This window comes from Nanorana parkeri, unplaced genomic scaffold, assembly GCF_000935625.1.
Source record: "Nanorana parkeri isolate BGI_ZX_2015 unplaced genomic scaffold, ASM93562v1 scaffold1144, whole genome shotgun sequence".
Taxonomy (NCBI): Eukaryota; Metazoa; Chordata; class Amphibia; order Anura; family Dicroglossidae; genus Nanorana; species Nanorana parkeri.
In genome coordinates, this window is record NW_017307412.1 from 64,665 (window position 1) to 81,162 (window position 16,498).

Consider the following 16,498-nt stretch of genomic DNA (forward strand, 5'->3'; position numbering starts at 1 on the left):
ATGGAGCCACACTTGTGTGTGCTAGTAAGCTATGTGTGTCTCCATGAACACAGTGAGGCAAGACACTCCCCTGCTCCCTGTTCCTCATCCCTTCCCTCTCCCTTGTTACCTTATACTGGATTGCTTAAATGTTTAATATCACTTTAAGTATGATTTAAACAGCTGCTCCCTGCTTTTTTTATTGCATAGGTACCTCCCTGGCATTGCCCAGTTCTCCATGGCCTTTGTTTGACAATTTACTCCCAAAAATTGTCAGAATTTATTTAAAAAATTGAGCTCTTATAGACTTCAATAGGATTTGGGTTTATCTTTCAAAATTCGGTGCAGTTCAGCAAATCTTCTGTGAGCCATACCCAGGTACGCTCTGCTTAGTTGTGAGAGTAATAAAAGAGTCAGTGTGCGAGATGTGCCAAAATTAGAGACAGATACATGCAGATATTCTTCGATATCCAATGCAGAATTGTCACATAAACTCAGGCATTACATTAGTAGGTGAACAATCATCTCAATCTGAAAATGTTAGAGCCTTTTTTATGTTTATGTATGTGAGGACATTAAAGCTCTTTAAACACAGGAATGAATGTCCAGAGTATAAAACAATCTTTTTTTTCAGTGAAAGTAAAATAAAAGGAATGGATTTAAAGAATTTGAAGAAGAAAGATAGGGGGCAGGGAAAGGGAGAAATAGAAAATACATTTAAAAAAAGCACATTTCCCATTCTAGAGGGAAAGTGTCATTGTCTAGGAAATGAGATGTGTAGAGTAGGTACCCTTAAAATTGAATATAGAAATACTCAAAGACCACAGAGATTTCTGTGAGGTATTTAATTAAAAAATTCACATATTTTATGCCATTTAACAAACAAAATCTGTATTTGATGGTGGCAGCCTAACTTATAGCCTAACTATAAATGTCAATGCCCTTAGTAAAATTTGATGACCCCTCCCTCTACCACATGGTGTACCCTTTTCTGATGACATCTCATTAGCATTACCACACAGAGCTGAACTATCACTGCATGCAGGCCTGGAGCCAAAACTAAATGACATACTAAATAGATAACACAAAGGCAAGAGAAGAAGAAACAAGAAGCAGCTTTAACTAATAAATACATAAATCTGCCCTTGTATATCTAGGCATATATTAAAATACCTACAGTGCAACTATGCCCAGACTATGAACAATTGCATAAATATATATTTCAAATAAGCATTAAGCAATCCCTCATTCACCTCTATAGCTATAGGCGTTGTGGGGAAATGTACCTTAAATTTCACCACAATGCCACTGAAATTACAACTTGTTTCCCCTTTACTTTTTATTGCTGTATGATCTTGGCAGCCTGCCTCTAATGTAAACACACAGCAGGTATTTCTTAAAAAAACTAGAAAAGGATTGAAACCCTGTCTCATCCCTGCCCCCTCTTCTCCTTCTCCAATCACAGAATGGCTAGTATTCTTTGAAAAAATATAAGGCATTTTGTGAATGGTCAATAGTGAGGAGGTGCAAGTTGTCCTTGCTGCTCAACTTGCATTGCTTGGCATTATATGCAGGAGATGACGTGCTCCAAGGTAAGATTTTTATACTTTGCAGAGGCCTTCCGCACATGACACACAACTTTTTAATGATAATTCACACCCAATGCAATGTGTTAATAATCATTTTTTTTTCTGGGGTGTGGCTTTAAAGCTCTTTTATGTGCTAAACGCATGGATATTGTGCATTTAATGCATTGCTATGGTTAAGATTATGTAAATAAGTTAATGTCTATAGTCTAGGAACAGATGCCCTATAAAGTATAAAGTTCTCCAGCAAAAGACAACTGGTGTTCGCATTTGAAATATCAGTCAAGGAGGACCCGAAACCCAAACAAAAGATTGGGCCCACCAAATTGATAACTACATTATAAGAAATTCAAGATACATAACAACATTACCAGTGACGTATATAATGTATAAAATAGGAGCTCTTAAGATGGTAAATAATTTCATAGATTTATTTAAAGAATAAGTGATCACAAATTGTGAGCAAAAAAACAAGAAAAGTGGAAGGCTATCTATATAAAAAACGGTTTAATAAATTATTACATGAAAGGAGAAAGTCTGGGGTGAACCTATGTAGGCAGAGTATGGTCTAAAATATTTTTTTAGGACAAAGTAGGACATCCATAATATAGAGCAAGCTGGCAAGAGAAGTGAGGGAGTGGTAGCAGTGGGAAAGGGACAAGGCATATACTGTACGTCCTGCACACTTTCATTACGTTTTTCAGAGTGTGAGGTGTATGCCCAGAGTTCAAAACTGCTTCTTTCATGTGCAGCCATGCCAAATTAAAAACATTATAGCAGCCAGCGAGGATAAGAGCCCCATGACTCAGGTGTTTGGGGGTTGGTGATTGGGGATGTGACCATGTTTTAATTTACACACTAAATATGGGTGTAATATGAAACATGGTCAGAAAAGTAAAATTAGCCTTAAAGTTTAGAAGGGAGAACATAGCAGGTCCCAAAGCCGTTCCGCAGCGCTCCTCCTCTCCTTCATGCAGTCAGCATGACGCGACGGACGAGGCCCAGCGGCGTCCCTTTGCTAGGAGACGCTCGGGTCGGGTCTCGTCTCCGGCTCTGCCCCCAACAATTGCCTCTGCCTATTTAAACCTAGGCTGAACACTTGCTCGACGTTCTAGCAAAATAGTACGTCGAGCAAGCTATTTAGGACCCCCGCATCTCGAGCAGAAACCCCTGTGGCCAACCTCTGGACCAAGTGCACCGGACCTCGTGAGCCCATCGATCCAGCACCCAGCAAAACCTCCAGCACCAAGGAACAGCTGCACTTCCCCTGACTGGACTCTTCACTCAAACAGCAAGTATACCTTTTCCATACTGTATACCGGGGAAGTGTTGGTGCTGCCACCTTGTGGGGAAACCTCATACCACGTCTTCTCTGGTATTCTGATATCTGTTCCAATATTGCTGCATAGCCATAGATGTTGTCACCTGCATGTAACTCATACTGGGCTTAGTGAAGTAACTAGCTCTCTCCTCAACACTGCTGCACCATATACCCTGGACTGTTACTTTCCTCAACCATATTAGAGTGACTCAAAGTTTGGCCTCCTAGTGAAGCAACTAAGGCATCGAACTACAACTCACAACACGGCCCCAATGCTGTACAATTGAGGGCGTGCATATACAAAACACATCCAACTCAATGCTCCCAGGATAAATGGTGTATGATGTGTAAGGGGTTCCGACTGCACTCACTGAATTAAAGTGTGACCGTGAACCTCCCACCTGAACCATTTCCACTTACCTCCGCAGCTGAGATCCTACATACGCCATCGTGCTCGCAGGAATCGTTACACAGATGTCACACCACCTATTCTTCCTAGCAAAATGTCTATGGCCAGTCTAGGGGAATTTGTAAAATATGTCTTCTTCCTTATTTTAGGCTATATCCGTTTGTTCCATTCACCACTACCTCCTAGGCTCAAATCCAGTTTGTCAAAATCTCTTGGAAAGGGTAACTTTCTAGAAAAGCTGCTTTTAAGGCCTAAAAACCTATCTGCAATTTAAAATTAGATGTGATCTCTAAAATTTAAAAAGCCATAAAACTACAGATTTAAAACATTTCTTTATAGAGAAAATCAAAATAATTAATCCATACTCTGACTTTTTTGCCACTGAATAGTGTCTTCAGTTAAATAACATACTTACCAATCAGAAAGTTCTAGTTAATCCCACATAAAAGGCAATTTTCTCTAGAGCCTGGATTTGCAACCTACAAATGTAATCAGTACAAACATTAAAACTGCTGCTTCTGTCTGTGAAGATAAATGTTTTATGGCTAAGAGTATTTCCATTCTGTGTCTGGTAAGTATGCATTATATTTTTCCCTATTTTTATCAATACATTTTTGACGGGATACCAGTGTTCTCATAATGCTGATTAAACACTCTTTACATAATAAAGTAGCATGCCCAATTGATTTACGTAATTTATTGGACGAATGCCCTAGATTCCAGTATCATTCTTTAAAAGAGATGTTTAGAGAAAAGTGTATGGAAAAAAAATTCTATAATACAGAATATTTATAGGTTAAAGCCCAATTCTTGCTAAAACATTGTATTCTTTTGTTTCACTTATAGCAGTAAATGGTTAGAAACTCCTACTTCTATATGTGTCCCCACTAGGTTAATTTACCCTCGCCTCCTACCCCCTATCACTGAGGCTAGAAGTGATGATAAATCTCTCAAACAGAGACATAAATAGCAATAAAACATTGTTTCTTTAATTATTTGTCAAAATGACTAAGGGACTGCAGAGAATAGTGAGGCTACAATGAGAGGGAACATGTTGCCCTGTTCTTTCCTGTAGCTAAGTGTTTTAACTCATGTCCATTTCTGCAAGTTTTAGCTGTAACAGTAGAAATTGTGACAACTCTGACCGCATTCCTTTCTGGTAAGCTAGCTTACATAGTATTAACTATATATTGAAGCAACGGATGAAGAGGACAGAGGGCAGCGAAGGCAAGACTTGGCTAAGCAACTGTCTGGATATGCCTGTTCCTGCATGCCAAGTCTCAACCTTGGCTGCAACTTTGACCGCAACAATTCCATTTTGACAGGCAGACCTCCGGTGCCTAGCACTACAAAGAGGTCTAGGAAGAAGAAAAGAGCCATTTTTTAAAGTGGCTTCCTTGCAGACCTTTAGATGCAGCACAGCAAGGGCCAGGTCACCTGTAAGGAGCACCCCCATATGTTAGCAGAAGATTTGCAATGAATGCTCATCAGGCTCCATTGATAACAAAAGTGATTGGGCAGTGCCACAGTGAGGACGTTTCTGCATCTCTTAAGTTGTTTTCAATAATTTTGATAATTTGAGTAAGGTAACTGGCTCTCTAGTCAATGTACTTTTTAACTTTTTGGACCATTCTGTTAATGTTACTCAGTCACAGTATTCTTTTTTTTTTTTCCAAAACATTTTTTTCTTTTATTTTCAAATTCAAACACATACAATGCTTTTACAATGTGATCACGTACATAGCATCCAGTGTAATCATATAACAGCCTATATTCGTGAGTATACAATATGTCAATATAATATAAAATTATCGACAATAGAATCATTATTCTTCTGAGCCCGACCTTTAGTGATTGAAAGACCATTACTACACCCCGCCCCCCTCCTGTGCCGTCCCCCTCCGTCTCCCTTGACATTGTGGTGAGGCAACAATATGGAGGTGTAGAGTGCGTCCTCCCCTCAAACCTATCCCATTGTATATATCCTGGTCTGATACCGTACCCACGTCCACTATCTTAGTACTCTATAGCCCTACACTTTAGACCTCCACTCCTCTCCTGCCTTCTGTATTCCGGAGAGTATAAACTAAATTGGGCAAGCTATACGTTGACCCTGTAAACAGATTGACCTGATATCTGATGTTAACTGGTATCCTTTTGTTGATCGAATATTGCGCTGGCAGTATACCTAAATGGAGATAAAAATGTCTCTTTTTCTGTGTGCGTATAAGCTATATTGATGAATGGCATCCATCTATCGTAGAATAGGGTAGTTTTCTTGTTGTTTGACAATTGCAATTCTGCATCTAGCTTTTCTAAGTGGAGTATGTGCATGAGGTCTGATCGTAAACATTGTATATTAGGAGGGCTAGTTGCCAGCCACTCTTTCATAATGCCTCTCCTGGCTGCCAGCAAGGCGATACTGATCCAATGCCTGTGCTGCCTACTAAAGTCTGAAGGGTCTTCCCAATAATTAAACAGGAGTAGAAGAGCGTCTAGTGGTGGACGCCTACCAACCACTAAGGCAATGAAATCTAGGACCCTGTTCCAGAATGCCTGTATCACTGGGCAGTCCCAGAGACAGTGGAACAGTGAGGCCGCTTTTAGAAGACATTTGGGGCAGTGGTCTAGGTATTCCTTATCCACGTCCCGTGTTCGTTTGATCTGAAATGCATAGTATGCTCTGTGTAAAATTTTATATTGCGTCTCCCTCCACTGTTCGTTTACCATGGCAAGACATAAGGAACGATATCCCTTCACCAGTTTCTCGACTATATTGTCTGTGGGAATGTCATCCTGCCATTTGGCTATATTCGAGTCTGTCAAAGGAGGGATATGGGCCAGTCTCAGATGAGAATAGATGTCAGAGATAGATTGTTTACCTGTAATGCGTCCGCTACATCGGGCGCCGGAACCGGAAGTAGTCACAGTATTCTGATTTTGGGTCATTGGTTAATTCAGATGTCTTCTTGGTAAGTTCATCTAACTTTCTTAGTGGACATCAGGTTACCAACTGTTTCTTGTTATTTTACCTCTCCTTAGTACTGGTTCTGGTCATATTAACCTTTTTGTTACACAGTCCACTGTATAAATTCCTTCATGCTTACCTTCAGCTCTATCCTATGCTCCTGTAAAACTTTCAGGAGTGTTTGAGTCACATTTGAAAGAAGTTCTTTCTTGTGAGCCTTTCCCTTTATTCTTCCACTATTCATTGGCTTAAAAGAAAAGATTTGGAGGGTGAGTTTTTGGATCTGATCTTTCTTTTAAAATTCCCTAAAGGTAAGTCTGGGTAGTTAAGTCTGAGGGCTTGTTCACACCAGATGCATTGGGGCTGTGCTGGCATTCTTTTCCAGGGTAGTCCCAACTTGTGCCATTTCAATAAAGTTCTAACAAAAAAAGTGAACAGTTTCAGCAAACAAGGCCTGAAAAGAAATCTGAATACAAGATTGAGGAGGATCAAAGCAGGATTGTTCCCAGGTCAATACATTGTATTTAACTGGCTCCGTGCCTTTTGCATATATGCAGCAGTTCTGGGTAAAGAATTACAGTATAAATGCTCTGACATTTTTCAACATGTACATATTATTCTAGAATCTTAAAAGACATTTTGGTGGTTTTGTCTGGTTCAGTTATGACAAAGCCTTTCACCAAAAGCTTTCTCTTGACCAATCATTAAGATGGCGAGTTAAAGATGTAGGACTTTGCAACAATAAAAAATATATAATGCAGAGTTCCTCTGCAACCAAAACCAGTGCCGCTTTTTTTGCCAACTGCAAGTATAAACGCAAATACTTATTTTTTTTCAGGATCAAAATGTTTTTAAAAAAAAGCAATTTATGTTACCCACCTGCAATTAAAACCATGTTGTTTAAAAGGGCCTTGATGCCAATAAAATTGTCTGAAATGCTCGCATGGTTTCCAGATAATCAGAAAGCAACACGTGAAGGTTTTGAGCTTGGATTTGTAATTTTGTTGGGGGGTTTTTTGAGTTAGGTTGTCCCTGGGTGGACAATTTGTCTTCTATTTCCTGATTTTGCTACTTTAAAAATAAAAAAATAACTTACTTAGGAATGCAGGCTCTTTTGATTCCTCCTAATTGTAATTTTTTGTATTTGTCTCCTCTTAGTTTAGTACATAAAATCATTTCTGGACAGTTTTCTAGTCAGTAGCTTCTGTGTCCTACTCATCATTTGATAAGGTGCTAACTTGCTGTGACATATTGGTAAGGGTTCTCTGTAGCTAACGGCACATGAACTTACATCTCTTAAAAAAATGCCAACGCCATTGTCCTAGTATCTGATGTTTTTGTTAACCAAGATTCATTACAATTTTTCTTTATTTTTTCCAAAACAGATAAGGCTGGTAAAAGTTCTTGAATAACAATAAACTCCCTTCCACAGTGCCCTGTCCGGAAGGTTAAAAAATATTTCTTCTTTAGACCCCCTTTTCTGGGTTCCTTATTTGTACATTTGCATTCATCCCCAGTCACTACCTACCAATTCCGTATGTTGCTTTTAAAGGCTTCAGGTAAATTAGGTCTTTCTGGTATTTGCTTCTCACCGCTAAGGGCGAGGTCGAAGTTTGGTCCGAACAAAAGTTTGAACCGAACTTTGCTTTTTCGGGCATCTGTCTGAACAACAAAAATTTCCTACATTCAGCTGAAGCCAAGCATCATATATAACAGTGGTAACTCTACCTCTATTATCTATGACAGCTTCCTGCTCTCAATGGTTGCTAAGGAAGCATCAGGTGCTTGCACAAGCCCCTGATTCTTTCTTTACAATAGCTTCCTGACATTGCCTGCACAGCAGTGTCAGCAAATCAGGCTTTATTGCACTGTACAGTGCTGTCAATCCAACACAGGAAGCTTCCCAACAGTAGAAGAGAAAAAAAATTAGCAGATTCATGACCTTATAAAGGTGCTGCTCTTTTTTTAGTCCAATCAGGAGACAAGGGTTGGATCAGTGACTAATACTACTAAAGTGGAGTGGACAAAAGTAAGATTACCAACCTAGCAAGGATTCCTGAATCCCAAGACTGCTAGACAGAATTAAAAGTCATTTATCAGGGAAGATAGTTCGCATTTATATATTTCAAACCCATGATTAGCTGTTTGCTCTGAGCTTTAAAACACTGTAAAAATCTCTATTTATTTATCACAAAAAAAGAAAGTGAATATGAAAATAACACACAAAATCATTAATATGGCATTCAGCTAACCTTTAAACTTCGTGCCTGGAGACAAATCTCACCTTTTGATTATGGAAAAAAGTAACTGCTGTGTGATTCATCACTATGAATGGCATTTTATTCTAAGAAAATATAAAGAATATAACAACTGAATTAAAAAGCATTTGGTATGAGATTATGTTGCTTAAATGTACACAACACTTTTCAAACAAATACATGTATATTTTATTTCCCTGGCCCCTTACCATGGTTTTGTGAGGAGAGGCAAAGCAAGCCAAGAAAGGATTATGACTGGGGATGAGTGAATCTGATCAAGGGTATGTAGAATTCAAACCTAGCAGTGTATCCCATTACAGTGTAGAGGAGAAGAATCCTGTTAGTAAATTCTGGCCATTAATAGGGCTAATAGGAGAGCTACTGTCAAAATGGCACTAGAAGCCAGATACTGCCATGGGAGAAATATACCAAAATATATATTTTTTAAATACTGTACAGTGGTGAAAGTGTATTTTCAGTGACTTTGAGAGCAACATACAAATCCTATTAAATAACATGCCTGGGGATGCCTGAAGCTGTATGTGGTGTTATATAAGGTTTTCATGGACAGTCTCAGCAACAGTGTACTTTGGCAGCACATATTTGACTCTGGAATTATTTTTCTTCTTTTGTAGTTAGCTCAGCTTACATACAGCAGAAACACCCCAAACTGATTAATTTAAAGGGGTTCTAAAGCCTCTCGTTCTTTTGCCTATATCTACTGCTGGCAAGCAGTAGATATAGGCAAAAAGTATATATAAAAAAAACCGCTTAAACAACGGTTTAGACTGACCTTATAATCACTGTGCACTCCCGCGGCGAGAGTCCGGAACTGTTCGTGCGGCTGCAAAGGATCTTGGGGCGGGAGCATGCGCAGTTCGGATTCTCAGCCGGGAGACAAGCAGAGACACAAGGTAAGTCTATGGACGCGTGCACATGAATTGCAGACACCGCTGGATCGGAAGTGCCTGTAAGCAGAGAGGAGTCAGCGCTGGATCGGAGAGCCGCCGCAACGCTGGAGGGACAGATGAAAAAATGGGGAAAGAAGAGGAAGATCAGATTAAGAGACATCATTTAAGGTAAGTGCTGACATTAACATGGGTGGGGAGGGAAAAAAATGTATCCTTTAATGTCACTTTAAGTTTGAATAAAAGGCTTTTTTTTGGTAGTTTTCGCAACAATGCATGATTTTTCATTAAACAGTAATAGGCCTGCTTTGACTGGCAAATAGGCCAGTAGGTTGTCCTTGTTCTCCCTAATGCTAAACTGCCCTGTCACTAACCAATTTCTCTCAAACTCTTATGAAGGATTAAGAGACTGCAGATGATAGAGCATTGTAAAATTGATCGGCATCAGGACAATTTTAGTGAACAAGGCTAAGACCTAGATAGTAGGTTACTAGATTAGGGATAACAGGCCTAACCAGTGTATGCCTAACCTTCCATTTTTCTATGGGGATGGAGAAGTGCTGTGAATGTGAGTAACATTATTTGAGGTGGGAAAGGTGTACACATTTATTTTTGATGGACTACAAAGAACACAGACCTCTCCTCACCCCCCTCGCAATCTCTATAACCGCTTCTTGCTACCGTGCACAGTAAATTATCAGTTCACAAAAACGTTAACTGCTCATCATGGGAAAATCAATACATATTCTTTTGCATTTATAGAACATCAAAATTAAAATGGTGCTTCTATACTTAGACCATTTTTTACCTTATATTAGAATAGTACAATTTGATGGTTATCCAGTTTATGGAAACGATCTGTCTAAGTGACCATAAAGTTGTATATATGGTTACTAAGTCAGTATAAAACATCATATGTAACCTTGGAATTATATATTATGAGATATATTAATATGGATATATACTTTATACTTTGTCACAATTATATACATACTTCAGTCAATATGTGCAATGATATTCTTTGCATGTAATTGATTTTTTTTTTCTTATTGGATTTATGGATTTTTTTATGTTTTAATGTTTACACACCTTGGTTTTGTTTTTTGGTCTATTGTTTAACTCTGTGGGACTGCTACGCCAACAGAACCCAGTTAAGACAATTTCCTCTCCATGATATTCATGGTGTGCAGCACCTATCCCCTTCCCCAAGCTTTGGGGACCTCCAACCCAATCCCCTTTCCTTGAGATGTATTTACTTCTTGAGATGGCTTGGAAGGGTGGAACGTCAAGGTGAGGGATGCTCAGGATTGGAGGAAGTGGCCAGAGTTTGGCGGTTTCACATTTCCGCCCTTTAGCGCATAGATACCCATCTGGGCGTGTGCATTGTTGGACTTGTCACGTGCATGACGTTTTTCTATATGATTGGTAGATGCCATGCTTTAAAAAAGGCACAGGAAGTTATCTGCAGCATTTGGTGGCAATCCCACATGCGCTGAAGATAAGGAAACACATCGATGTCAGGCCGGTGAACTACTTTCTTTCCACACAATTTAGAGTTGTCTAACTACAATTTTCTTATGAATTTTGATAGTAATGGCAACATCGTGTTGTTTGCAGTGTTATTCAACCAAGTTATATGGGGGAATTAGCTGGCTGTCTGGGAACTCCAGTTTCCTGTCCTGTTAAGGTGAGCTACAGGTTAATATAATCTATGGCTAAAACAAATTATCATACAATTTGATTACAACCTCAAACTCACATGAATGTGTTGCCTTTAGATATTGGAGGTTCATTTCTCCGGTTATCTATCCTTTGCCTGAGTCTGAGGGTTCTTTGTTGAGCAGACAGTATATCCCACTGTGTTTTTAATAGAGGATTACTTCCCAAACACGTGGACTGTAATACAATACCTAAAAGTAAGTGACTATGGGTACAAATATGTTATTGTGATCTCCATATGTGTCTATGCTGTATTAACAATCTGGTATTTGTGAACCATAGATTACTTCACTCACCTTCCGGATGAAGCAATGATGTGAAACGCTTTAAAGGTGGTATTATTGAACATTGGTGAAATCACTCATTAACATCTAGTGGTTAATACCAAATGGGTTTTGTACAAAAAGATGCAATTAATTAATCTTACTCCCCAAGACTCTGTTAATCATCTGCCGTCAATGGTGACTTGCTTTTATGAGTGTTCATGGACATTTTAAGGTTTTCTATGTTAATAAAAGTTTTGAAAATTCTTTCAAAACTGGTTCAGCTGTATTTTGGTCTGTTCTCTCGCCTCAAAATCCCTATCCATTTCTGTTTTGTGTATCTCCATGATAGGATGAGATTAAAATTTAAAAAAAGAGATAAAAGTTCCTCCTGATCACTTCTGTAAATCAAAATCTGTAACATACTCACCCATCCTCGCTCCGTCCCCAGAGTCCAGCCCCTTTCAGAGGCTACGGCGTCATCCAGCTCCTCCTCAGCTGGTTTAAGCCGGGAAGTTCAATTACTTGGCATTCAAGCAATGTGCTGACGCTGAGCAAGGGGACTTCAGGCCACTCTCCATCCTTACTATTTCTGAACACCATTCAGCTCTCCATCCTGGCACAAGTTCATACTAACACTGTTTGGCAGCCTCAACTCTTCCAATCTCCATCCTGGTGTATAAACAACATCTGATCCACTCATTTAAAACAACACCTTCCAAGACTGCTAATCCTCCCCCCCTCTCTAAATTGGGAAGTGTATCACATTGAAAGCACTGTCTCCTCTGCTGCTATGCGTTGCCTACCTTTACCTCTCCTCCCACCTCTCTATACAGCATATGAGCTCTACTCAGCTTCTAAGAAGGTATCCATGTTATACAGCCCAGGGCAGGTGAAGTCAGACTGCAAAACCACAATTACCTTTTACTGGTTACTGTAGTAAAGTAACTTCTACTGTTTAGGTTATTGAGTAAAGTTTCATTAGTGGAACGCATGCTGAACATTAGTATTTTCTAATTATATTTTGCTGGCTGTATCCTCTCATCCTCATCTGGAAACTGACTGATTTAATTGTGTATCCTGTACAAGTGGCTTATAAATTAATATAGTCACTCAGTTACTATTGTGTCGGGATGCATGGACTCTGTGTTTATCTAATTAGCACATGCATCCTCAGTTGAGGTTTTTCCCTCTTTTCAGTTCCGGTATAATTGACTGCTGATGTCACAAAATCATTTCAAATATATGAATAATGATGAAAACGCCATAATTTGTATAAAATATCTAGACCACCATTTGTAAATGAGTCATGCAGTTTTAGAATATACTTTTAATTTTCAATCTTTGAGGGGAGAAGTAGAACAGTTTCTACACGTTGCTTATTATTTAGCTCTCGAAATGGAAAGGAAACAATACATGTGCTTTAGAAAATGCAAAATGCAGAAATTCCTTGATCTCCAGCCTGTATGAATTCTTTAGATGTCCCCCACAGTGTTTTTCACCCCCTCTGCTGCACATTTTTCTACATCACTGTTTTTTTATGAAATGAATACATACCCTGTGCTCTGCATCTAAGCTAGAATTGAACTGCAGTTTGGAGGTGGATCGTACGCAGCTCTGCAATGAGGTAGAGCTAAGAATACATATTAGGCATACAGAACATGGAATACAAGTCAAGTGAGGAAAAACACTTGTCTCTGCAGACTTTATACAATTTGATGTGGTAAACCTCCGTTCATGAAGCAATATCTGCATTGCGTTGTTCATTTTTTTCAGGAAATATGCATAGATAACCCTGTAGTCATTTTGAAATGATATTTGCAGTATTTTAAATTCCCTATTATAATACATCCAAATAACAACAAAAACTACTGGAAATATTGTGACTACAGGATTATTCTAGAAGGTTTCTAATTTGTGAAGCAAAATATTTATTACTGGTCTGACTGTTTTGTACCAGTGTTTAATAACTCCAGACTCCAGGAATTTCTAACAGGTCAGGTTTTCTGTATCTACAGGTAAAAGCAGAACTGGATTAATTAGTCATATGGTCTATTCATGAAGGGCATTTATCCAAGTGAGATTCAATGGCATTCATCTGGCATTTTACAGTCACATTCACCCTATCAAATCTCAGTTGTACAGTAGCTGTGCAGAGTAGATTACTCTACAGGAAAATTTGCTAATAGCTATCTGTGGTGCTGAAATATATCAACCCCTACACTATCCTAATGTGAAATATATCAACCCATACACTATCCTAACAACCTCTCTACCCAGATTCTTACTTGCCTCTCCTGATGGTGGCAACCAACCCTCTTGTTTACATCACAGCAGGCAAAATCACACCGCACTAACATCCGATAAAGTGGAACTGGATGTTGCTCTAGCAGTATTACCCATTCCTTTTTTTTTATACTTGCGTATGTTACTGTACAGGGCTGGCCATTCGATTTTAAACAATACTGCCCAAGAGAAGACCCTGAAGGCAATTAAAGGAATGACTTGCCTCCGTATGCACTTTGATGTCACTTTGCTACAGGGATGGTAAAGCAAACTGTAAAAAGCAGTAGTCAGGCCACACCTTGGAGAGGCAGGGCTTATCTGTGTTTCCTTTCTTTCAGTGGGCATGTTGTACAGTCAGAGTATGAATAGGATGTAGTGAAATGTAAGTAAATTACCTTACGCCGAAGAGAAAAATAATAAATCCAAATCTCAGCAATAAGAACTACAATCAGTGTAAATCACCAAAATTAAAAACGAAACCTGAAAAATATGTGCCACATGGCACATATGTTTTATGGTTATATGTAGTGAATTGAATAACCAAGCCTTCCTCATCTTCCTTCTCCTCCCAACTGGAGGACAGCACTGTTTCATCAGCAGCTGAAAATGCATCCTTATTTTCCTCTTCGTCTACAGTTAATTACACCAGTGCCCCGAAAATTGGCATGGAGCAGTCTGCTTATTTCAGCACACCATTACTATTTTGGTGCAGAAGGATGTGAAGGAATTATTATTCTATTTTATCAGATGTTGAGGAAGAGAGCTTCAGGTGCACAGAGGGAGGGTACAACAGGCAGGGAGAAGCAACTGCCATTGATGTTCCTGCAGCTACAACTTACTGCAAAGTGGGCTTGAGTGGTATGGAGGAGAGGGAAGAGGAGGCAGAGAATAACCAGCGATCAAGAGATCGTAGATGAGGAAAGGTATAAAAGGTATAAAATCAGCAAGGCAGGATGTCATCCAGGGGCAGCTTGCAGAGAAGAGCAGCAACCCTATTACAATAAATGTGACTGCAGCTTCAGCTCACTGCCAAGTGTGCTTAAGTGATAAGGAAGGTGGGGATAATGAGGTGACAGAGCGTAACTGGGTGTGAGGGGAAGTGAAGGAGACACATAAAATCAGCAAGGCAGGATGACATCCAGGGACAGCTTGCAGAGGAGTGGGCTGAGCAGCCACCCTATTCCACTGGATGGTACTACACTAATAGATGCAGGCTGCTGCTATTTCCAGCAGTCTGGGCCTTTTCTAACAAATCTGCTGACAGTACCTGTGGTTTGGAGCCTCTGCCTGCAGTGTATCATGGGTTGCAAATTTACCAGTCATTTGGGTTCCACATGCATGAGGAGACACAAGACTTTACCACCAAGCTCAGTGGGAGCAGTGCATGAAGGATACTGGTCAGCAGCAAAAGGCCCCACACTCTTCCCCACTCCTACTTTTCATCTCTCACCCACTCCAGAGGAATTTGTACCTGCATCCGCTGCAACATCAGTGGCCACGATTGAAATCTGACAAAGGATTTGAGGGGTCTTTGTAGCCCATCAAGCTGGGAAGAGGGTCAGCATGGAGCCAAGTAAAGACATCAGCATCGCTGTAAGGTTCCTAACAGTACCATCTACAGCAGCATCCTAGACCAGGCAGGTGTCTCTTCCCCAGCTGCTGGAGTATAGTTGTATTATGGTGATCACTATTAAGGCTCGATATATAATGTTTCTAAAGCTGCTCCTTGCCTTCAAAATGTAATGTTTACTGCAGGCTAAGTCATGCTGTTTATCTCCTTGTATTCTGATAATTTCAGTGGTCAATCAATAAATCATATTTGTGGTTGTTGTCTCTCTAAAACAGTGTACTGTGGTTCATTAAAACCCACCTGGTCTCTCCCAATCAAATGGTGGCCTAGTAAATTTGATTAAATACAGTGCATGTATTCAGTAAAATGTTTTGCTCCTTTTTGTGTGAAATGTTTTGATTAAAAGTTGGCTGGTGTCTATCCTGATCAAAATGTGGCCACCTACATTTTTTTATTTACTGTGTAAAGAGTGAGTATAATATTTAGCTGTTTTTTCAGCCCTTCAATGGTAAATGAGGTATGTGGTTTAGACAATGACATCTTTAGCAGTTTAGCTAATGAGGCCAACAAGAAATATTAGTTATGCTCTGTGTAGCATATTAAATCTATATTAATCTAAAAACCATAAGCGTTCATTTTTTTTGTCCCCCAAAGCTAAATGGGGATGTTGTTTAGCCAATGAGGACTACAAAAGATTGTAGAAATACTTTGTATGCTCTGTGTAGCATATTTATTTCATTTTAAACTGAAAAATAAAAACTTTACTATGGTTGTCCTCCGAAGTTACATAAGGATGTTATTTAACCACTGAGGACTACAATAAATTGTAGAAATACTATGTATGTTCTGTGTAGCATATTACTTCTATTTAATGTGAAAAATATACACATATTCAGAATTTTCTCTTTCTCCAATGCTTTATGAGGTATATGGTTCAGACAATGCAGTCTACAAGAAATTGTATAAATACTCAAATGCTGTGTGTAATATACTACTTTTATTTTAATCTGAAAAATGTAAACTTAAATTTTTTTGTCTTTTAAAAGCTAAATGGGATGTGGTTCAGCCAATAAGGACTACAGGAAATCATAGAAACACTATGTATGCTGTCTGTAGCATTTCTAATCTAATCTGAAAATGTAAGCCGCCATTTAGTCTTCATCGGTTGCGGGAGAGTGGGTTTTTCTTTTGACAGTCATCCTTCGCTGTGATTGACGAGGATCTACATCGC